The sequence below is a fragment of the Schistocerca americana genome, chromosome 4 (genome assembly GCF_021461395.2).
Source record: "Schistocerca americana isolate TAMUIC-IGC-003095 chromosome 4, iqSchAmer2.1, whole genome shotgun sequence".
Classification (NCBI taxonomy): Eukaryota; Metazoa; Arthropoda; class Insecta; order Orthoptera; family Acrididae; genus Schistocerca; species Schistocerca americana.
The window spans coordinates 11,685,031-11,710,279 of record NC_060122.1 but is presented as its reverse complement, the minus strand read 5'-3'; positions in this window follow the sequence as shown (position 1 = coordinate 11,710,279).

Below are 25,249 nucleotides of genomic sequence, written 5' to 3'. Positions count from 1 at the left end.
TCACAGGAATGGTTCAAAACATAGACAGTAGGATGAGTCAGTCTTCTTATACTTAAGTCGGTATTGTGCCAATTATATTTAACTCCGATGCACTATCTGTGTTTCATCGTCAATAAGAAGATCCAAAGTATACAGTAAACCTGAAATGAAGCATCGGAATCTATAACTAGTGTCACAGGAATGGTTCAAAACATAGACAGTGGGAAAAATTCAGACTTCTTGTACTTCAGTCGGCATTATGCCCTTTTCAATTTAATTCCGATGTAATTACTGTGTTTCATCGTCAATAAGAAGGTCAGAGGGATACAGTAAACCTGAAGTGAAGCATCGGAATCTATAACTAGTGCCACAGGAGTGTTTCAAAACAGTCAGTAAGAAGAGTCTCTCTTCTTGTATTTAAGTCGGCATTGTGCGTTTTGTATTTAATTCCGATGCAATTTCTGTGTTTCATCGTCAATAAGAAGGTCAGAGGGATACAGTAAACCTGATGGGAAGCATCGGAATCTCTAACTAGTGTCACAGGAATGGTTCAAAACATAGTCAGTAAGAAGAGTCAGTCTTCCTGTACTTAAGTCGGCATTGTGCCTTTTGTATTTAATTCCGATGCAATTTCTGTGTTTCATCGTCAATAAGAAGGTCCAAGGGATACGGTAAACCTAAAGTGAAGAATCGGAATCTCTAACTAGTGTCACAGGAATGGTTCAAAACATAGTCAGTATGAAGAGTCAGTCTTCCTGTGCTTAAGTCGGCATTGTGCCTTTTGTATTTAATTCCGATGCAATTTCTGTGTTTCATCGTCAATAAGAAGGTCCAAGGGATACAGTAAACCTGAAGTGAAGCATCGGTATCTATAACTAGTGTCACAGGAATGGTTCAAAGCATAGTCAGTAAGAAGAGTCAGTCTTCTTGTACTTAAGTCGGCATTATGCCTTTTGTATTTAATTCCGATGTAATTTCTGTGTTTCACCGTCAATAAGAAGGTCAGAGGGATACAGTAAACCTGAAGGGAAGCATCGGAATCTCTAACTAGTGTCACAGGAATGGTTCAAATCATAGTCATTATGAAGAGTCAGTCTTCCTGTACTTAAGTCGGCATTGTGCCTTTTGTATTTAATTCCGATGCAATTTCTATGTTTCATCGTCAATAAGAAGGTCCAAGGGATACGGTAAACCTAAAGTGAAGAATCGGAATCTGTAACAAGCGTCACAGGAATGATTCAAAACATAGACACTAAGAAGAGTCAGTCTGCTTGTACTTAAGACGGCATTGTGCCTTTTCTATTTAATTCCGATGCAATTTCTGTGTTTCATCGTCAATAAGAAGATCCAAGGGATACGGTAATCCTGAAGTGAAGCATCGGAATCTATAACTAGTGTCACAGAAATGGTTCAAAATATAGACAGTAAGAAGAGTCAGACTTCTTGTACTTCAGTCTGCATTATGCCCTTTTCAATTTAATTCCGATGCAATTATTGTGTTTCATCGTCAATAAGAAGGACAGAGGGATACAGTAAACCTGAAGTGTAGCATCGGAATCTCTAACTAGTGTCACAGGAACGGTTCAAAGCATAGTCAGTCAGAAGAGTCAGTCATCTTGTACTTAGGTCGGCATTGTGCCTTTTCTTTTTAAGTCCGATGCAATTTCTGTGTTTCATAGTCAATACGAAGGTCCAAGGGAAACAGTAAATCTGAAGTGAAGCATCGGAATCTATAACTAGTGTCACAGGAATTGTTCAAAAAATAGACAGTAAGAAGAGTCAGTCTTCTAGTACTTAAGTCGGCATTGTGCCTTTTCTATTTAATTCCAATGCCATTTCTGTGTTACATCGTCAAAAAGAAGGTCAGAGGGATACAGTAAACCTGAAGTGAAGCATCGGAATCTATAACTAGTGTCACAGGAATGGTTCAAAACATAGACTATAGGAAGACTCAGTCTTATTGTACTTAAGTCGGTATTGTTCCTACTGTATTTAACTCCGATGCACTATTTGTGTTTCATCGTCAATAAGAAGATCCAAGGGATACAGTAAACCTGAGATGAAGCACCGGAATCTATAACTAGTGTCACAGGAATGGTTCAAAACATAGAGAGTAAGAGATTCAGTCTACATGTACTTAAGTCGGCATCGTGCCTTTTGTATATATTTCCGATGCAATTTCTGTGTTTCATCGTCAATAAGAAGGTCAGAGGGATACAGTAAACCTGAAGTGAAGCATCGGAATCTATAACTAGTGTCACAGGAATGGTTCAAAGCATAGTCAGTAAGAAGAGTCAGTCTTCTTGTACTTAAGTCGGCATTATGCCTTTTGTATTTAATTCCGTTGCAATTTCTGTGTTTAATCGCCAATTAGAAGGTCAGACGAATACAGTAAACCTGGAGGGAAGCATCGGAATCTCTTACTAGTGGCACAGGAATGGTTCAAAACATAGTCAGTATGAAGAGTCAGTCTTCCTGTACTTAAGTCGGCATTGTGCCTTTTGTATTTAATTCCGAAGCAATTTCTGTGTTTCATCGTCAATAAGAAGGTCCAAGGGATACAGTAAACCTAAAGTGAGGAATCGGAATCTGTAAGAAGCGTCACAGGAATGATTCAAAACATAGACACTAAGAAGAGTCAGTCTGCTTGTACTTAAGACGGCATTGTGTCTTTTCTATTCAGTTCCGATGCAATTTCTGTGTTTCATCGTCATTAAGAAAGTCAGGTCGATACAGCGAACCTGAGGCGAAGCATCGGAATCTATAACTGGTGTCACAGGAATGGTTCAAAACATAGTCAGTATGAACAGTCAGTCTTCCTGTACTTCAGTCGGCATTGTGCCTTTTCTATTTTATTCCGATGCAATATCTGAGTTTCATCGTCAATATGAAGGTCAGAGGGATACAGTAAACCTGAAGTGTAGCATCGGAATCTATAACCAGTGACACAGGAATAGTTCCAAACATAGTCAGTAAGAAGTGTCAGCCATCTTGTACTTAAGTTGGTATTGTGCCTTTTCTATTTAATTGAGATGCAATTTCTGTGTTTCATCGTCAATAAGAAGGTCCAAGGGATACAGTAAACCTGAAGTGCATCACCGGAATCTGTAACTAGTGTCACAGGAATGGTTCAAAGCATAGACAGTAGGAAGATTCAGTCTACCTGTACTTAAGTCGGCATCGTGCCTTTTGTGTTTATTTCCGATGCAATTTCTGTGTTTCATCGTCAATAAGAAGTTCAGATGGATACAGTAAACCTGAAATGAAGCATCGGAATCTATAACTAGTGTCACAGGAAGCTTCAAACCTTGACAGTAGGAAGAGTCAGTCTACATGTACTTAAGTCGGCATTGTGCCTTTTGTATTTAATTCCGATGCGATTTCTGTGTTTCATCGTCAATAAGAGAGTCAGAGGGATACAGTAAACCTGAAGTGTAGCATCGGAATCTATAACTAGTGTCACAGGAATAGTTCAAAACATAGCCAGTAGGAAGAGTCAGTCTTCTTGTACCTAAGTCGGCATTGTGCCTTTTGTAATTTATTCCGATGCAATATCTGTGTTTCATCGTCAATAAGAAGGTCCAAGGGATACAGTAACCCTGAAGTGATGCATCGGAACCTATAGCTAGTGTCACAGGAGTGGTTCAAAGCATAGACAGTAAGAAAAGTCAGTCTTCTTGTACCTAAGTCGGCATTATGCCTTTTGTATTTAATTCCGATGCAATTTCTGTGTTTCATCGTCAATAAGAAGGTCAGAGGGATACAGTAAACCTGAAGTGAAACATCGGAATCATTAACTAGTGTCACAGGAGTGGTTCAAAACATAGTCAGTAGGAAGAGTCAGTCTTCTTGTACTTAAGTCAGCATTGTGCATTTTCTATTTAATTCCGATGCACTTTCTGTGTTTCATCGTCAACAAGAATGTCCAAGGGATACAGTAAACCTGAAATGAAGCATCGGAATCAATAACTAGTGTCACAAGAGTTTTTCAAAACATAGACAGTAGGAAGAGTCAGTCTACTTTTACTTAAGTCGGCATTGTGCCTTTTGTATTTAATTCCGATGCAATTTCTGTGTTTCACCGTCAATAAGAAGGTGCAAGGGATACAGTAAACCTGAAGTGAATCATCGGAATCTATAACTAATGTCACAGGAATGGTTCAAATTATAGACAGTAAGAAGAGTCGGACTTCTTGTACTTAAGTCGGCATTATGCCTTTTCAATTTAATTCCGATGCAATTACTGTGTTTCACCCACAATTAGAAGTTCAGAGGGATACAGTAAACCTGAAGTGTAGCATCGGAATCTATAACTAGTGTCACAGGAATGGTTCAAAACATAGACAGTGGGAAGAGTCTGTCTTCTTGTACTTAAGTCGCCATTGTGCCTTTTCTATTTAATTCCGATGCAATTTCTGTGTTTCATCGTCAATATGAACGGCCAAGGGATACAGTATACCTGAAATGAAGCATCGGAATATATAACTAGTGTCACAGGAATGGTTCAAAACATAGACGGTAGGAAGAGTCAGTCTTCTTGTACTTAAGTCGGCTTTGTGCCTTTTTCATTTTATTCCGATGCAATTTCTGTGTTTCATCGTCAATAAGAAGGTCCAAGGGATACAGTAAACCTGAAGTGAAGCATCGGAATCTATATCTAGTGTCACAGGAATGGTTCAAAATATAGACAGTAAGGAGAATCAGTCTGCTTGTACTTAAGTCGGCATTGTGCCATTTGTATTTAATTCCGATGCAATTTCTGTGTTTCAACGTCAATAAGAAGGTCAGTGGTATTCAGTAAACCTGAAGAGAAGCATCGGAATCTATAACTAGTGTCACAGGAATGTTTCAAGACAGTCAGTAAGAAGAGTCAGTCTTCTTGTACTTAAGTCGGCAATGTGCCTTTTGTATTTAATTCCGATGCTATTTCTGTGTTTCATCGTCAATAAGAAGGTCAGAGGGATACAGTAAACATGAAATGAAGCATCGGAATCTATAACTAGCGTCACAGGAATGTTTCAAATCATAAACAGTAGAAAGAGTCAGTCTACATATACTTCAGACGGCATTGGGCCTTTTGTACTTAATTCCGATGTAATTTCTGTGTTTCATCGTCAAGAAGAAGGTCAGAGGGCTACAGTATACCTGAAGTGAAGCATTGGAATCTATAACTAGTGTCACAGGAATGGTTCAAAACATAGTCAGTAAGCAGAGTCAGTCGTCTTGTACTTAAGTCGGCATTGTGCCTTTTGTATTTAATTCCGATGCAATTTCTGTGTTTCATCGACAACAAGAAGGTCCAAGGGATACAGTAAACCTGAAGTGCAGCATCGGAATCTATAACTGGTGTCACAGGAATGGTTCAAAATATAGAGAGCAAGAAGAGGCAGTCTTCTTGTACTTAAGTCGGCATTATGCCCTTTTCAATTTAATTCCTATGCAATTACTGTGTTTCATGGTCACTAAGAAGGTCAGAGGGATACAGTAAACCTGAAGTGAAGCATCGGAATCTATAACTGGTGTCACAGGAATGGTTTAAAACATAGAGAGCAAGAAGAGTCAGTCTTCTTGTACTTAAGTCAGCATTATGCCCTTTTCAATTTAATTCCGATGCAATTACTGTGTTTCATCGTCAATAAGAAGGTCAGAGGGATACAGTAAACCTGAAGTGAAGCATCGGTATCTCAAACTAGTGCCACAGGAATGTTTCAATACATAGTCAGTAAGAAGAGTCAGTCTTCCTGTACTTAAGTCGGCATTGTGGCTTTTGTATTTAATTCCGATGCAATATCTGTGTTTCATCGTCAATAAGAAGGTCCAAGGGATACAGTACACCTGAAGTGAAGCATCGAAATCTGTAACTAGCGTCACAGGAATGGTTCAAAACATAGTCAGTAAGAAGAGTAAGTCTTATAGTACTAAAGTCGGCATTGTGCCTTTTCTATTTAATTCCGATGCAATTTCTGTGTTTCATAGTCAATAAGAACGTCCAAGGGATACAGTAAATATGAGGTGAAGCATCGGAATCTATAACTAGTGTCACAGGAATGGTTCAAAACATAGACAGTAGGAAGAGTAAGTCTTTTTGTACTTATGTCGGCATTGTGCCTTTTCCATTTAATTCCGATGCAATTTCTGTGTTTCATCGTCAATAAGAAGGTCTGATGGATACAGTAAACCTGAAGTGAAGCATCGGAATCTGTAACTAGCGTCACAGGAATGGTTCAAAACATAGACAGTAAGAAGAGTCAGTCTTCGTGTACTTAAGTCGTAATTGTGCCTTTTCGATTTGATTCCGATGCAATTTCTGTGTTTCATCGTCAATAAGAAGGTCCAAGGGATACAGTAAACCTGAAGTGAAGCATCGGAATCTATAACTAGTGTCACAGGAATGGTTCAAAACATAGTCAGTAAGAAGAGTCAGTCTTCTTGTACTTAAGTCGGCATTGTGCCTTTTCTATTTAATTCCGATGCAATATCTGTGTTTCATCGTCAATAAGAACGTCCAAGGGATACAGTAAACCTGAAGTGAATCATCGGAATCTATAACTAGTGTCACAGGAATGGTTCAAAACATAGTCAGTACGAAGAGTCAGTTTTCATGTACTTAAGTCGGCATTGTGCATTTTGTATTTAATTCCGATGCAATTTCTAAGTTTCATCGTCAATAAGAAGGTCAGAGGGATACAGTAAACCTTAAGTGAAGCATCGGAATCTACAACTAGTGTCACAGGAATGGTTCAAAGCATAGACAGTAAGAAGCGTCAGTCTTCTTGAACTTAAGTCGGAATTGTGCCTTTTGTATTTAATTCCGATGCAAGTTCTGTGTTTCATCGTAAATAAGAAGGTCCAAGGGATACAGTAAACCTGAAGTGAAGCATCAGAATCAATAACTAGTGTCACAGGAATGGTTCAAAACATAGACAGTAGGAAGAGTCAGTCTTCTTGTACCTAAGTCGGTATTGTGCCTATTGTATTTAACTCCTATGCACTATCTGTGTTTCATCGTCACGAAGTAGATCCTAGGGATACAGTAATCCTGAAATGAAGCATCGGAATCTATAACTAGTGTCACAGGAATGGTTCAAAACATAGACAGTAGGAAGATTCAGTCTACATGTACTTAAGTCGGCATCGTGCCTTTTGTATTTATTTCCGATGCAATTTCTGTGTTTCATCGTCAATAAGATGGTCAGAGGGATACAGTAAACCTGAAGTGAAGCATCGGAATCTCTAACTAGTGTCACAGGAATGGTTCAAAACGTAGTCAGTAAGATGAGTCAGTCCTCTTGTACTCAAGTCGGCATTGTGCCTTGTCTATTTAATTCCGATGCAATTTCTGTATTTCGTCGCAAATAAGAAGGTCCAAAGGATACAGTAAACCTGAAGTGAAGCATCGGAATCTATAACTAATGTTACAGGAATCGTTGCAAGCCTAGACAGTAGGAAGAGTCAGTCTTCTTGTACTTAAGTCGGCATGGTGCCTTTTCTTTAATTTTAATGCAATTTCTGTGTTTCATCGTCATAAAGAAGGTCGGAGTGCTACAGTAAACCTGAAGTGAGGCATCGGAATCTATAACTAGTGTCAGAGGAATGGTTCAAACATAGACAGTAGGAAGATTCAGTTCTCTTGTACTTAAGTCGGCATTGTGCCTTTTGTATTTAATTCCGTTGCAATATCTGTGTTTCATCGTCAATAAGAAGGTCCAAGGGATACAGTAAACGTGAAGTGAAGCATCGGAATCTATAACTAGTGTCACAGAAATATTTCATAACATAGACAATAAAAAGAGGCAGTCTTCTTGTACTTAAGTCGGCATTGTGCTTTTTCAATTTAATTCCGATGTAATGTCTGTGTATCATCGTCAATAAGAAGGTCAGAGGGATACAGTAAACCTGAAGTGAAGCATCGGAATCTATATCTAGTGTCACAGGAATGGTTCAAATCATAGTCAGTAATAAGAGTCAGTCTTCTTGTACTTCAGTCGGCATTGTGCCTTTTCTATTTAATTCCGATGCAATATCTGTGTTTCATCGTCAATAAGAAGGTCCAAGGGATACAGTAAACCTGAAGTGCATCATCGGAATCTACAACTAGTGTCACAGGAATGGTTCAAAACATAGACAGTAGGAAGATTCAGTCTACATGTACTTAAGTCGGCATCGTGCCTTTTGTACTTATTTCCGAAGCAGTTTCTGTGTTTCATCGTCAATTAGAAGATCAGAGGGATGCAGTAAACCTGAAGTGAAGCATCGGAATGAATAACTAGTGTCTTAGGAATGGTTCAAAACATAGACATTAGGAAGAGTCAGTCTTCTTGTACTTAAGTCGGCATTGTGCTTATTGTATTTAACTCCGATGCCCTATCTGTGTTTCATCGTCAATAAGAAGGTACAAGGGATACAGTAAACCTGAAGTGATGCATCGGAAGCTATTACTAGTGTCACACGAATGGTTCAAAACATAGTCATTAAGAAGAGTCAGTCTTCTTGTACTTAAGTCGGTATGTGCGTTTTGTAATTAATTCCGATGCAATATCTGTGTTTCATCGTCAATAAGAAGGTCAAAGGGATACAGTAAACCTGAAGTGAATCATCGGAATCAATAACTAGTGTCACAGGAATGGTTCAAAACATAGTCAGTACCAAGCATCAGTTTTCATGTACTTAAGTCGGCATTGTGCATTTTGTATTTAATTCCGATGCAATTTCTAAGTTTCATCGTCAATAAGAAGGTCAGAGGGATACAGTAAACCTTAAGTGAAGCATCGGAATCTATAACTAGTGCCACAGGAATGGTTCAAAGCATAGACAGTAAGAAGCGTCAGTCTTCTTGTACTTAAGTCGGAATTGTGCCTTTTGTATTTAATTCCGATGCAATTTCTGTGTTTCATCGTAAATAAGAAGGTCCAAGGGATACAGTAAACCTGAAGTGAAGCATCAGAATCAATAACTAGTGTCACAGGAATGGTTCAAAACATAGACAGTAGGAAGAGTCAGTCTTCTTGTACCTAAGTCGGTATTGTGCCAATTGTATTTAACTCCTATGCACTATCTGTGTTTCATCGTCAAGTAGTAGATCCTAGGGATACAGTAATCCTGAAATGAAGCATCGGAATCTATAACTAGTGTCACAGGAATGGTTCAAAACATAGACAGTAGGAAGATTCAGTCTACATGTACTTAAGTCGGCATCGTGCCTTTTGTATTTATTTCCGATGCAATTTCTGTGTTTCATCGTCAATAAGATGGTCAGAGGGATACAGTAAACCTGAAGTGAAGCATCGGAATCTGAAACTAGCGTCACAGGAATGGTTCAAAGCATAGACACTAAGAAGAGTCAGTCTGCTTGTACCTAAGAAGGCATTGTGCCTTTTCTATTTAATTCCGATGCAATTTCTGTGTTTCATCGTCAATAAGAAGGTCAGAGGGATACAGTGAACCTTAGGTGAAGCATCGGAAACTATAACTAGTGTCACAGGAATGGTTTAAAGGATAGACAGTAGGAAGAGTCAGTCTTCTTGTACTTAAGTCGGCATTGTGCCTTGTCTATTTAATTCCGATGCTATTTCTGTATTTCGTCGCCAATAAGAAGGTCCAAAGGATACAGTAAACCTGAAGTGAAGCATCGGAATCTATAACTAATGTTACAGGAATCGTTGAAAGCATAGACAGTAGGAAGAGTCAGTCTTCTTGTACTTAAGTCGGCATGGTGCCTTTTATTTAATTTTGATGCAATATCTGTGTTTCATCGTCATAAAGAAGGTCGGAGTGCTACAGTAAACCTGAAGTGAGGCATCGGAATCTATAACTAGTGTCACAGGAATGGTACAAACATAGACAGTAGGAAGATTCAGTTCTTTTGTACTTAAGTCGGCATTGTGCCTTTTGTATTTAATTCCGATGCAATATCTGTGTTTCATCGTCAATAAGAAGGTCCAAGGGATACAGTAAACCTGAAGTCAAGCATCGGTATCTGTAACTAGCGTCACAGGAGTGGTTCAAAACATAGACATTAAGAAGAGTCAGGCTTCTTGTACTTAAGTCGGCATTGTGCCTTTTCCATTTAATTCCGATGCAATATCTGTGTTTCATCGCCAATAAGAAGGACAGAGGGATACAGTAAACCTGAAGTGAAGCATCGGAATCTGTAACTTGCATCACAGGAATGGTTCAAAACATAGACAGTAAGACGAGTCAGTCTTCTTGTACTTAAGTCGGCATTGTGCCTTTTCCATTAAATTCCGATGCAATTTCTGTGTTTCATCGTCAATAAGAAGGTCCAAGGTATACAGTAAACCTGAAGTGAAGCATCGGAATCTATATCTAGTGTCACAGGAATGGTTCAAAATATAGACAGTACGGAGAGTCAGTCTTCTTGTACTTAAGTCGGCATTGTGCCATTTGTATTTATTTCCGTTGCAATTTCTGTGTTTCAACGTCAATAAGAAGGTCAGAGGGATTCAGTAAACCTGAAGAGAAGCATCGGAATCTATAACTAGTGTCACAGAAATGGTTCAAGACAGTCAGTAAGAAGAGTCAGTCTTCTTGTACTTAAGTCGGCATTGTGCCTATTGTATTTAATTCCGATGCTATTTCTGTGTTTCATCGTCAATAAGAAGGTCAGAGGGATACAGTACACCTAAAGTGAAGCATCGGAATCTATAACTAGTGTCACTGGAATGGTTCAAAACATAGACAAAAAGAAGGGTCAGTCTTCTTGTACTGAAGTCGGCATTGTGGCTTTTGAATGTAATTCCGATGCAATTTCTGTGTTTCATCGTCAATAAGAAGGTCAGAAGGATACAGTAAACCTGAAGTGAAGCATCGGAATCTATAACTGGTGTCACAGGAATGGTTCAAAACATAGAGAGCAAGAAGAGTCAGTCTTCTTGTACTTAAGTCGGCATTATGCCCTTTTCAATTTAATTCCGATGCAATTACTGTGTTTCATCGTCAATAAGAAGGTCAGAGGGATACAGTAAACCTGAAGTGAAGCACCGGAATCTATAACTAGTGTCACAGGAATGGTTCAAAACGTAGTCAGTAAGAAGGGTCTCTCTTCTTGTACTGAAGTCGGCATTGTGCCTTTTGAATGTAATTCCGATGCAATTTCTGTGTTTCATCGTCAATAAGAAGGTCAGAGAGATACAGTAAACCTGAAGTGAAGCATATAACTAGTGTACCAGGAATGGTTCAAAACATAGACAGTAAGAAGAGTCAGTCTTCATGTACTTATTTCGGCATTGTGCCTTATGTATTTAATTCCGATGCAGTTTCTGTGTTTCATCGTCAATAAGGAGGTACATGGGATACAGTAAACCTGAAGTGAAGCAACGGAATCTATAACTAGTGTCACAGGAATGGTTCAAAACATAGTCAGTAACAAGAGTCAGTCTTCTTGTACCTAAGTCGGCATTGTGCCTTTCCTATTTAATTCCGATGCAATTTCTGTGTTTCATCGTCAATAGGAAGGTCCAAGGGATAGAGTAAACGTAAAGTGAAGCATCGGAGTCTATAACTACTGTCACAGGAATGGTTCAAAACATAGACAGTTAGAAGAGTCAGTCTTCTTGTACTTAAGTCGGCATTGTGCATTTTGTATTTAATTCCGATGCAATTTCTGTGTTTCATCGTCAATAAGAAGGTCAGAGGGATACAGTAAACCTGAAGTGAAGCATCGCAATCTATAACTAGTGTCACAGGAATGGTTCAAAACATAGACACTAAGAAGAGACAGTCTTCATGTACTTGAGTCGGCACTGTGCCTTTTGTATTAAATTCCGACACAATTTCTGTGTTTCATCGTCAATAAGAGGGTCCAAGGAATACAGTAAACCTGAAGTGAAGCATCGGAATCTATAACTAGTGTCACAGGAATGGTTCAAAACGTAGTCAGTAAGAAGAGTCAGTCTTTTTGTACTTAAGTCGGCATTGTGCCTTTTGTATTTAATTCCGATGCAATTTCTGTGTTTCATCGTCAATAAGAAGGTCCAAGGGATACAGTAAACTTGAAGTGAAGCATCGGAATCTGAAACTAGCGTCACAGGAATGGTTCAAAGCATAGACACTAAGAAGAGTCAGTCTGCTGGTACCTAAGAAGGCATTGTGCCTTTTCTATTTAATTCCGATGCAATTTCTGTGTTTCATCGTCAATAAGAAGGTCAGAGGGATACAGTGAACCTGAGGTGAAGCATCGGAAACTATAACTAGTGTCACAGGAATGGTTTAAAGGATAGACAGTAGGAAGAGTCAGTCTTCTTGTACTTAAGTCGGCATTGTGCCTTGTCTATTTAATTCCGATGCTATTTCTGTATTTCGTCGCCAATAAGAAGGTCCAAAGGATACAGTAAACCTGAAGTGAAGCATCGGAATCTATAACTAATGTTACAGGAATCGTTGAAAGCATAGACAGTAGGAAGAGTCAGTCTTCTTGTACTTAAGTCGGCATGGTGCCTTTTATTTAATTTTGATGCAATTTCTGTGTTTCATCGTCATAAAGAAGGTCGGAGTGCTACAGTAAACCTGAAGTGAGGCATCGGAATCTATAACTAGTGTCACAGGAATGGTACAAACATAGACAGTAGGAAGATTCAGTTCTTTTGTACTTAAGTCGGCATTGTGCCTTTTGTATTTAATTCCGATGCAATATCTGTGTTTCATCGTCAATAAGAAGGTCCAAGGGATACAGTAAACCTGAAGTGAAGCATCGGTATCTGTAACTAGCGTCACAGGAATGGTTCAAAGCATAGACACTAAGAAGAGTCAGTCTGCTGGTACCTAAGAAGGCATTGTGCCTTTTCTATTTAATTCCGATGCAATTTCTGTGTTTCATCGTCAATAAGAAGGTCAGAGGGATACAGTAACCTGAAGTGAAGCATCGGAATCTATAACTAGTGTCACAGAAATGGTTCAAAACACAGGCAGTAGAAGAGTCAGTCTTGTTGTACTTAAGTCGGCATTGTGCATTTTGTATTTAATTCCGATGCAATTTCTGTGTTTCAGCGTCAATAAGGAGGTCAGAGGGATACAGTAAACATGAAGTGAAGCATCGGAATCTATAACTAGTGTCACAGGAATGGTTCAAAACAAGTGTCAGTAAGAAGTGTCAGTCTTCATGTACTTATGTCGGCATTGTGCCCTATGTATTTAATTCCGATGCAATTTCTGTGTTTCATCGTCAATAAGAAGGTACATGGGATACAGTAAACCTGAAGTGGAGCAACGGAATCTATAACTAGTGTCACTGGAATGGTTCAAAACATAGTCAGTAACAAGAGTCAGTCTTCTTGTACCTAAGTAGTCATTGTGCCTTTTCTATTTAATTCCGATGCAATTGCTGTGTTTTATCGTCAATAAGAAGTTCCAAGGGAAACAGTAATTCTGAAGTGGAGCATCGGAATCTATAACTAGTGTCAATGGAATGGTTCAAACATAGACAGTAGGAAGAGTTAGTCTTCTTGTACTTATGTCGGCATTGTGCCTTTTGTATTTAATTCCGAGGCAATTCCCGTGTTTCATCATCAATAAGAATGTCCAAGGGATACAGTAAACCTGAAGTGAAGCATCGGAATCTATAACTAGTGTCACAGGAATGGTTCAAAACGTAGACAGTATGAGGAGTCAGTCTTCTTGTACTTAACTTGGCGTTGTGCCTTTTGAATTCAATTCCGATGCAATTTCTGTGTTTCATTGTCAATATGAAGGTCAGAAGGTTACAGTAACCATGATGTGAAGCATCGGAATCTATAACTAGTGTCACAGAAATGGATCAAAGCATAGGCAGTAAGAAGAGTCAGTCGTCTTGTACTTAAGTCGGCATTGTGCGTTTTGTATTTAATTCCGATGCAATTTCAGTGTTTCATCGTCAATAAGAAGGTAAGAGGGATTCAGTAAACCTGAAGTGAAGCATCGGAATCTATAACTAGTGTCACAGGAATGGTTCAAAACATAGCCAGCAAGAAGAGTCAGTCTTCTTGTACTTAAGTCGGCATTGTGCCTTTTCTATATAATTCCGATGCAAATTCTGTGTTTCAACGTTAATAAGAAGGTCAGAGGGATACAGTAAACCTGAAGTGAAGCATTGGAATCTATAATTAGTGTCACAGGAATGGTTCAAAACATAGTCAGTAACAAGAGTCAGTCTTTTTGTACTTAAGTCGGCATTGTGCCATTTGTATTTATTTCAGATGTAATTTCTGTGTTTCATCGTCAATAAGAAGGTCCAAATGATACAGTAGACCTGAAGTGAAGCATCGGAATCTATAACTAGTGTCACAGGAATGGTTCAAAACATAGACAGTAAGAAGAGTCAGGCTTTTTGTACTTATGTCGGCATTGTGCCTTTTGTATTTATTTCTGGTGCAATTTCTGTGATTCATCGTCAACAAGAAGGCCAGAGGGATACAGTAAACCTAAAGTGAATCATCGAAATCTATAACTAGTGTCACAGGAATGTTTTAAAGCAGTGAGTAAGAAGAGTCAGTCTTCTTGTCCTTAAGTCGGCATTGTGCCTTTTGTATTTAATTCCGATGCAATCTTTGTGTTTCATCGTCAATAAGAAGGTCCAAGGGATACAGTAAACCTGGAGTGTACAACGGAATCTATAACTAGTGTCACAGGAATGGTTCAAAACATAGACAGTAAGAAGATACAATCTTCTTGTACTTAAGTCGGCATTGTGCCTTTGTATTTAATTCCGATGCAATTTCTGTGTTTCATCGTCAATAATCAGGTCCAAGGGATTCAGTAAACCTGAAGTGAAGCATCATAATCTATAACTAGTGTCACAGGAAAGGTTCTAAACATAGACAGTAAGAAGAGTCAGCCTTCTTGTACTTAAGTCGGCATTGTGCCTTTTGTATTTAATTCTAATGCAATTTCTGTGTTTCATCGTCGATAAGAAGGTCCAAGGGATACAGTAAACCTGAAGTGAAGCAACGGAATCTATAACTAGTGTCACAGGAATGGTTCAAAACATAGACAGTAAGAAGAGTCAGTCTCCTTGTACTTAAGTTGGCATTGTGCCTTTTGTATTCAATTCCCATGCATTTTCTGTGTTTCATCGTCAATAAGAAGGTCCAAGGGATTCAGTAAACCTGAAGTGAAGCATCATAATCTATAACTAGTGTCACAGGAAAGGTTCTAAACATAGACAGTAAGAAGAGTCAGCCTTCTTGTACTTAAGTCGGCATTGTGCCTTTTATATTTAATTCTGATGCAATTTCTGTGTTTCATCGTCAATAAGAAGGTCCAAGGGATACAGTAAACCTGAAGTGAAGCAGCGGAATCTATAACTAGTGTCACAGGAATGGTTCAAAACATAGACAGTAAGAAGAGTCAGTCTCCTTGTACTTAAGTTGGCATTGTGCCTTTTGTATTCAATTCCGATGCATTTTCTGTGTTTCATCATCAGTAAGAAGGTCAGAGGGTTACAGTAACAATGAAGTGTAGCATCGGAATCTGTAACTAGTGTCACAGAAATGGTTCAAAACATAGACAGTGAGAAGAGTCAGTCTTCTTGTACTTAAGTTATCATTGTGCATTTTGTATTTAATTCCGATGCAATTTCTGTTTTTCATCGTCAATAAGAAGGTCCGAGGGATACAGTAAACCTGAAGTGAAGCATCGGAATCTATAACTAGTGTCACAGGAATGGTTCAAAGCATAGACAGTAAGATGAGTCAGTCTTCTTGTACTTGAGTCGGCATTGTGGCTTTTGTATTTAATTCCGATGCAATTTCTGTGCTTCATCGTCAATAAGAAGATCCAAGGGATACAGTAAACCTGAAGTGAAGCATCGGAATCTATAACTAGTGTCACAGGAATGGTTCAAAACATAGGCAGTAAGAAGAGTCAGTCTTCTTGTCCGTAAGTAGACATTGCGCCTTTTGTATTTAATTCCGATGCAATTTCTGTGTTTCATCGTCAATAACAATGTCCAAGGGATACAGTAAACCTGAAGTGAAGCATCGGAATCTATAACTAGTGTCACAGGAATGGTTCAATACATAGTCAGTAAGAAGAGTCAGTCTTCGTGTACTTAAGTCTTCATTGTGCCTTTTGTATTTGTTTCCGATGCAATTTCATTGTTTCATCGTCAATAAGAAGGTCCAAGGGATACAGTAAACCTGAAGTGAAGCATCGGAATCTATAACTAGTGTCAATGGAATGGTTCAAACATAGACAGTAGGAAGAGTCAGTCTTCTTGTACTTAAGTCTGCATTGTGCCTTTTGTATTTAATTCCGAGGCAATTGATGTGTTTCATCGTCAATAAGAAGGTCCAAGGGATATAGTAAACCTAGAGTGAAGCATCGGAATCGATAACTAGTGTCACAGGAATGGATCAAAGCGTAGACAGTAAGAAGAGTCGGTCTTCTTGTACTTCAGTCGGCATTGTGCCTTTCGTATTTAATTCCGATACAATTTCTGTGTTTCATCGTCAATAAGAAGGTAAGAGGGATTCAGTAAACCTGTAGTGAAGCAACGGAATCTATAACTAGTGTCACAGGATTGGTTCAAAACATAGACAGTAAGAAGAGTCAGTCTTCTTGTACTTAAGTCGGCATTGTGCATTTTGTATTTAATTCCGATGCAATTTCTGTGTTTCATCGCCAATAAGAAGGACAGAGGGATACAGTAAACCTGAAGTGAAGCATCGGAATCTATAACTAGTGTCACAGGAATGGTTCAAAACATTGACAGTAAGAAGAGTCAGTCTTCTTGTACGTGAGTCGGCATTGTGCCTTTTGTTTTAAATTCCGATGCAATTTCTGTGTTTCATCGTCAATAAGAGGGTCCAAGAAATACAGTAAACCTGAAGTGGAGCATCGGAATCTATAACTAGTGTCACAGGAATAGTTCATAACATAGACAGTAAGAAGAGTCAGTCTTCTTGTACGTAAGTCGGCATTGTGCCTTCTCTATTCCATTCCGATGCAATTTCTGTGTTTCATCGTCAATAAGAAGGTCAGAGGGATACAGTAAACCTGAAGTGAAGCATGGGAATCTACAACTAGTGTCACAGGAATGGTTCAAAACATAGTCAGTAAGAAGAGTCAGTCATTTTGTACTTAAGTCGGCATTGTGTATTTTGTATTTATTTCAGATGTAATTTCTGTGTTTCATCGTCAATTAGAAGGTCCAAATGATACAGTAAACCTGAAGTGAAGCATCGGAATCTATAACTAGTGTCACAGGAATGGTTCAAAACATAGTCAGTAAGAAGAGTCAGCCTTTTTGTACTTACGTCGGCATTGTGCCTTTTGTATTTATTTCAGATGTAATTTCTGTGTTTCATCGTCAATAAGAAGGTCCAAATGATACAGTAAACCTGAAGTGAAGCTTCGGAATCTATAACTAGTGTCACAGGAATGTTTCAAACATAGTCAGTAAGAAGAGTCAGTCTTCTTGTCCTTAAGTCGGCATTGTGACTTTTGTATCTAATTCCGATGCAATTTTTGTGATTCATCGTCAATAAGTAGGTCCAAGGGATACAGTAAACCTGGAGTGTTCATCGGAATCTATAACTAGTGTCACAGGAATGGTTCAAATCATAGACAGTAAGAAGATACAGTCTACTTGTACTTAAGTCAGCATTATGCCTTTTGTATTTAATGCCGATGCAATTTCTGTGTTTCATCGTCAACAAGAAGGTCCAAGGGATACAGTAAACCTGGAGTGTAGCATCGGAATCTGTAACTAGTGTCACAGGATTGGTTCAAACATAGACAGTAAGAAGAGTCAGTCTTCGTGTACCTAAGTCGGCATTGTGCCTTTTGTATTTAATTCCGATGCAATTTCTGTGTTTCATCGTCAATAAGAAGGTCCAAGGGATACAGTAGACCTTAAGTGAAGCATCGGAATCTATAACAAGTGTCACAGGAATGGTTCAAAACATAGTCAGTAAGAAGAGTCAGTCTTCTTGTACTTGAGTCGGCATTGTGCCTTTTGTATTTAATTCCGATGCAATTTCTGTGTTTCATCGTCAATAAGAAAGTCCAAGGGAGACAGTAAACCTGTAGTGAAGTATCGGAATCTATTACTAGTGTCACAGGAATGGTTCAAAACATAGACAGTAAGAAGAGTCAGTCTTCTTGTACTTAAGTCGGCATTGTGCCTTTTCTATATAATTCCGATGCAAATTCTGTGTTTCAACGTTAATAAGAAGGTCAGAGGGATACAGTAAACCTGAAGCGAAGCATTGGAATCTATAATTAGTGTCACAGGAATGGTTCAAAACATAGTCAGTAACAAGAGTCAGTCTTTTTGTACTTAAGTCGGCATTGTGCTATTTGTATTTATTTCAGATGTAATTTCTGTGTTTCATCGTCAATAAGAAGGTCCAAATGATACAGTAGACCTGAAGTGAAGCATCGGAATCTATAACTAGTGTCACAGGAATGGTTCAAAACATAGACAGTAAGAAGAGTCAGGCTTTTTGTACTTATGTCGGCATTGTGCCTTTTGTATTTATTTCTGGTGCAATTTCTGTGTTTCATCGTCAACAAGAAGGCCAGAGGGATACAGTAAACCTAAAGTGAATCATCGAAATCTATAACTAGTGTCACAGGAATGTTTTAAAGCAGTCAGTAAGAAGAGTCAGTCTTCTTGTCCATAAGTCGGCATTGTGCCTTTTGTATTTAATTCCGATGCAATCTTTGTGTTTCATCGTCAATAAGAAGGTCCAAGGGATACAGTAAACCTGGAGTGTACAACGGAATCTATAACTAGTGTCACAGGAATGGTTCAAAACATAGACAGTAAGAAGATACAGTCTTCTTGTACTTAAGTCGGCATTGTGCCTTTGTATTTAATTCCGATGCAATTTCTGTGTTTCATCGTCAATAAGAAGGTCCAAGGGAGTCAGTAAACCTGAAGTGAAGCATCATAATCTATAACTAGTGTCACAGGAAAGGTTCTAAACATAGACAGTAAGAAGAGTCAGCCTTCTTGTACTTAAGTCGGCATTGTGCCTTTTGTATTTAATTCTAATGCAATTTCTGTGTTTCATCGTCAATAAGAAGGTCCAAGGGATACAGTAAACCTGAAGTGAAGCAACGGAATCTATAACTAGTGTCACAGGAATGGTTCAAAACATAGACAGTAAGAAGAGTCAGTCTCCTTGTACTTAAGTTGGCATTGTGCCTTTTGTATTCAATTCCGATGCATTTTCTGTGTTTCATCGTCAATAAGAAGGTCCAAGGGATTCAGTAAACCTGAAGTGAAGCATCATAATCTATAACTAGTGTCACAGGAAAGGTTCTAAACATAGACAGTAAGAAGAGTCAGCCTTCTTGTACTTAAGTCGGCATTGTGCCTTTTATATTTAATTCTGATGCAATTTCTGTGTTTCATCGTCAATAAGAAGGTCCAAGGGATACAGTAAACCTGAAGTGAAGCAGCGGAATCTATAACTAGTGTCACAGGAATGGTTCAAAACATAGACAGTAAGAAGAGTCAGTCTCCTTGTACTTAAGTTGGCATTGTGCCTTTTTAATTCAATTCCGATGCATTTTCTGTGTTTCATCGTCAGTAAGAAGGTCAGAGGGTTACAGTAACCCTGAAGTGTAGCATCGGAATCTGTAACTAGTGTCACAGAAATGGTTCAAAACATAGACACTGAGAAGAGTCAGTCTTCTTGTACTTAAGTCATCATTGTGCATTTTGTATTTAATTCCGATGCAATTTCTGTTTTTCATCGTCAATAAGAAGGTCCGAGGGATACAGTAAAACTGAAGTGAAGCATCGGAATCTATAACTAGTGTCACAGGAATGGTTCAAAGCATAGACAGTAAGAAGAGTCAGTCTTCTTGTACTTGAGTCGGCATTGTGGCTTTTGTATTTAATTCCGATGCAATTTCTATGTTTCATCGTCAATAAGAAGATCCAAGGGATACAATAAACCTGAAGTGAAGCATCGGAATCTATAACTAGTGTCACAGGAATGGTTCAAAACATAGGCAGTAAGAAGAGTCAGTCTTCTTGTCCGTAAGTCGACATTGCGCCTTTTGTATTTAATTCCGATGCAATTTCTGTGTTTCATCGTCAATAACAATGTCCAAGGGATACAGTAAACCTGAAGTGAAGCATCGGAATCTATAACTAGTGTCACAGGAATGGTTCAATACATAGTCAGTAAGAAGAGTCAGTCTTCATGTACTTAAGTCATCATTGTGCCTTTTGTATTTGTTTCCGATGCAATTTCATTGTTTCATCGTCAATAAGAAGGTCCAAGGGATACAGTAAACCTGAAGTGAAGCATCGGAATCTATAACTAGTGTCAATGGAATGGTTCAAACATAGACTGTAGGAAGAGTCAGTCTTCTTGTACTTAAGTCTGCATTGTGCCTTTTGTATTTAATTCCGAGGCAATTGATGTGCTTCATCGTCAATAAGAAGGTCTAAGGGATATAGTAAACCTAGAGTGAAGCATCGGAATCGATAACTAGTGTCACAGGAATGGATCAAAGCGTAGACAGTAAGAAGAGTCGGTCTTCTTGTACTTAAGTCGGCATTGTGCCTTTTGTATTTAATTCCGGTACAACTTCTGTGTTTCATCGTCAATAAGAAGGTAAGAGGGATTCAGTAAACCTGTAGTGAAGCAACGGAATCTATAACTAGTGTCACAGGATTGGTTCGAAACATAGACAGTAAGAAGAGCCAGTCTTCTTGTACTTAAGTCGGCATTGTGCATTTTGTATTTAATTCCGATGCAATTTCTGTGTTTCATCGTCAATAAGAAGGTCAGAGGGATACAGTAAACCTGTAGTGAAGCAACGGAATCTATAACTAGTGTCACAGGATTGGTTCGAAACATAGACAGTAAGAAGAGCCAGTCTTCTTGTACTTAAGTCGGCATTGTGCCTTTTGTTTTAAATTCCGATGCAATTTCTGTGTTTCATCGTCAATAAGAGGGTCCAAGGAACAGTAAACCTGAAGTGGAGCATCGGAATCTATAACTAGTGTCACAGGAATGGTTCATAACATAGACAGTAAGAAGAGTCAGTCTTCTTGTACGTAAGACGGCATTGTGCCTTCTCTATTCAATTCCGATGCAATTTCTGTGTTTCATCGTCAATAAGAAGGTCAGAGGGATACAGTAAACCTGAAGTGAAGCATGGGAATCTACAACTAGTGTCACAGGAATGGTTCAAAACATAGTCAGTAAGAAGAGTCAGTCATTTTGTACTTAAGTCGGCATTGTGTATTTTGTATTTATTTCAGATGTAATTTCTGTGTTTCATCGTCAATAGGAAGGTCCAAATGATACAGTAAACCTGAAGTGAAGCATCGGAATCTATAACTAGTGTCACAGAAATGGTTCAAAACATAGTCAGTAAGAAGAGTCAGCCTTTTTGTACTTACGTCGGCATTGTGCCTTTTGTATTTATTTCAGATGTAATTTCTGTGTTTCATCGTCAATAAGAAGATCCAAATGATACAGTAAACCTGAAGTGAAGCTTCGGAATCTATAACTAGTGTCACAGGAATGGTTCAAAATATAGACAGTAAGAAGAGTAAGTCTTTTTGTACTTAAGTCAGCATTATGCCTTTTGTATTTAATGCCGATGCAATTTCTGTGTTTCATCGTCAACAAGAAGGTCCAAGGGATACAGTAAACCTGGAGTGTAGCATCGGAATCTGTAACTAGTGTCACAGGATTGGTTCAAACATAGACAGTAAGAAGAGTCAGTCTTCGTGTACCTAAGTCGGCATTGTGCCTTTTGTATTTAATTCCGATGCAATTTCTGTGTTTCATCGTCAATAAGAAGGTCCAAGGGATACAGTATACCTGAAGTGAAGCATCGGAATCTATAACTAGTGTCACAGGTATGGTTCAAAACATAGTCAGTAAGAAGGGTCAGTCTTCATGTAGTTATGTCGGCATTGTGGCTTTTGTATTTAATTCCGATGCAATTTCTGTGTTTCATCGTCAATAAGAAGGTCCAAGGGAGACAGTAAACCTGTAGTGAAGTATCGGAATCTATAACTAGTGTCACAGGAATGGTTCAAAACATAGACAGTAAGAAGAGTCAGTCTTCTTGTACTTAAGTCGGCATTGTGCCTTTTCTATATAATTGCGATGCAAATTCTGTGTTTCAACGTTAATAAGAAGGTCAGAGGGATACAGTAAACCTGAAGTGAAGCATTGGAATCTATAATTAGTGTCACAGGAATGGTTCAAAACATAGTCAGTAACAAGAGTCAGTCTTTTTGTACTTAAGTCGGCATTGTGCCATTTGTATTTATTTCAGATGTAATTTCTGTGTTTCATCGTCAATAAGAAGGTCCAAATGATACAGTAGACCTGAAGTGAAGCATCGGAATCTATAACTAGTGTCACAGGAATGGTTCAAACATAGTCAGTAAGAAGAGTCAGTCTTCTTGTCCTTAAGTCGGCATTGTGACTTTTGTATTTAATTCCGATGCAATTTTTGTGTTTCATCGTCAATAAGAAGGTCCAAGGGATACAGTAAACCTGGAGTGTTCATCGGAATCTATAACTAGTGTCACAGGAATGGTTCAAATCATAGACAGTAAGAAGATACAGTCTTCTTGTACTTAAGTCAGCATTATGCCTTTTGTATTTAATGCCGATGCAATTTCTGTGTATCATCGTCAACAAGAAGGTCCAAGGGATACAGTAAGCCTGGAGTGTAGCATCGGAATCTGTAACTAGTGTCACAGGATTGGTTCAAACATAGACAGTAAGAAGAGTCAGTCTTCGTGTACCTAAGTCGGCATTGTGCCTTTTGTATTTAATTCCGATGCAATTTCTGTGTTTCATCGTCAATAAGAAGGTCCAAGGGATACAGTATACCAGAAGTGAAGCATCGGAATCTATAACTAGTGTCACAGGTATGGTTCAAAACATAGTCAGTAAGAAGGGTCAGTCTTCATGTAGTTATGTCGGCATTGTGGCTTTTGTATTTAATTCCGATGCAATTTCTGTGTTTCATCGTCAATAAGAAGGTCCAAGGGAGACAGTAAACCTGTAGTGAAGTATCGGAATCTATAACTAGTGTCACAGGAATGGTTCAAAACATAGACAGTAAGAAGAGTCAGTCTCTTGTACTTAAGTCGGCATTGTGCCTTTTCTATATAATTCCGATGCGAATTCTGTGTTTCAACGTTAATAAGAAGGTCAGAGGGATACAGTAAACCTGAAGTGAAGCATTGGAATCTATAATTAGTGTCACAGGAATGGTTCAAAACATAGTCAGTAACAAGAGTCAGTCTTTTTGTACTTAAGTCGGCATTGTGCCATTTGTATTTATTTCAGATGTAATTTCTGTGTTTCATCGTCAATAAGAAGGTCCAAGGGATTCAGTAAACCTGAAGTGAAGCATCATAATCTATAACTAGTGTCACAGGAAAGGTTCTAAACATAGAAAGTAAGAAGAGTCAGCCTTCTTGTACTTAAGTCGGCATTGTGCCTTTTGTATTTAATTCTGAAGCAATTTCTGTGTTTCATCGTCAATAAGAAGGTCCAAGGGATACAGTAAACCTGAAGTGAAGCCACGGAATCTATAACTAGTGTCACAGGAATGGTTCAAAACATAGACAGTAAGAAGAGTCAGTCTCCTTATACTTAAGTTGGCATTGTGCCTTTTGTATTCAATTCCGATGCATTTTCTGTGTTTCATCGTCAATAAGAAGGTCCAAGGGATTCAGTAAACCTGAAGTGAAGCATCATAATCTATAACTAGTGTCACAGGAAAGGTTCTAAACATAGACAGTAAGAAGAGTCAGCCTTCTTGTACTTAAGTCGGCATTGTGCCTTTTGTATTTAATTCTGATGCAATTTCTGTGTTTCATCGTCAATAAGAAGGTCCAAGGGATACAGTAAACCTGAAGTGAAGCAGCGGAATCTATAACTAGTGGCACAGGAATGGTTCAAAACAGAGACAGTAATAAGAGTCAGTCTCCTTGTACTTAAGTTGGCATTGTGCCTTTTGTATTCAATTCCGTTGCATTTTCTGTGTTTCATCGTCAATAAGAAGGTCAGAGGGTTACAGTAACCCTGAAGTGAAGCATCGGAATCTGTAACTAGCGTCACAGAAATGGTTCAAAACATAGACAGTGAGAAGAGTCAGTCTTCTTGTACTTAAGTCATCATTGTGCATTTTGTATTTATTTCCGATGCAATTTCTGTTTTTCATCGTCAATAAGAAGGTCAGAGGGATACAGTAAACCTGAAGTGAAGCATCGGAATCTATAACTAGTGTCACAGGAATGGTTCAAAGCATAGACAGTAAGAAGAGTCAGTCTTCTTGTACTTGAGTCGGCATTGTGGCTTTTGTATTTAATTCCGATGCAATTTCTGTGTTTCATCGTCAATAAGAAGATCTAAGGGATACAGTAAACCTGAAGTGAAGCATCGGAATCTATAACTAGTGTCACAGGAATGGTTCAAAACATAGGCAGTAAGAAGAGTCAGTCTTCTTGTCCGTAAGTCGACATTGTGCCTTTTGTATTTAATTCCGATGCAATTTCTGTGTTTCATCGTCAATAAGAAAGTCCAAGGGATACAGTAAACCTGAAGTGAAGCATCGGAATCTATAACTAGTGTCACAGGAATGGTTCAATACATAGTCAGTAAGAAGAGTCAGTCTTCATGTACTTAAGTCTTCATTGTGCCTTTTGTATTTGATTCCGATGCAATTTCATTGTTTCATCGTCAATAAGAAGGTCCAAGGGATACATGAACCTGAAGTGAAGCATCGGAATCTATAACTAGTGTCAATGGAATGGTTCAAACATAGACAGTAGGAAGAGTCAGTCTTCTTGTACTTAAGTCTGCATTGTGCCTTTTGTATTTAATTCCGAGGCAATTGATGTGTTTCATCGTCAATAAGAAGGTCCAAGGGATATAGTAAACCTAGAGTGAAGCATCGGAATCGATAACTAGTGTCACAGGAATGGATCAAAGCGTAGACTGTAAGAAGAGTCAGTCTTCTTGTACTTGAGTCGGCATTGTGCCTTTTGTATTTAATTCCGATGCAATTTCTGACTCATCTTGCTGACTATGTTTTGAACCATTCCTGTGACACTAGTTATAGATTCCGATGCTTCACTTCAGATATACTGTATCCCTTGGCCCATCTTGTTGACGATGAAACACAGAAATTGCATCGGAATTAAATACAAGAGGCACAATGCCGACTTAAGTGCAAGAAGACTATATCTTCTTACTGTCTATATTTTCGAACCATTCCTGTGACACTAGTTATAGATTCCGATACTTCACTCCAGGTTTACTGTATC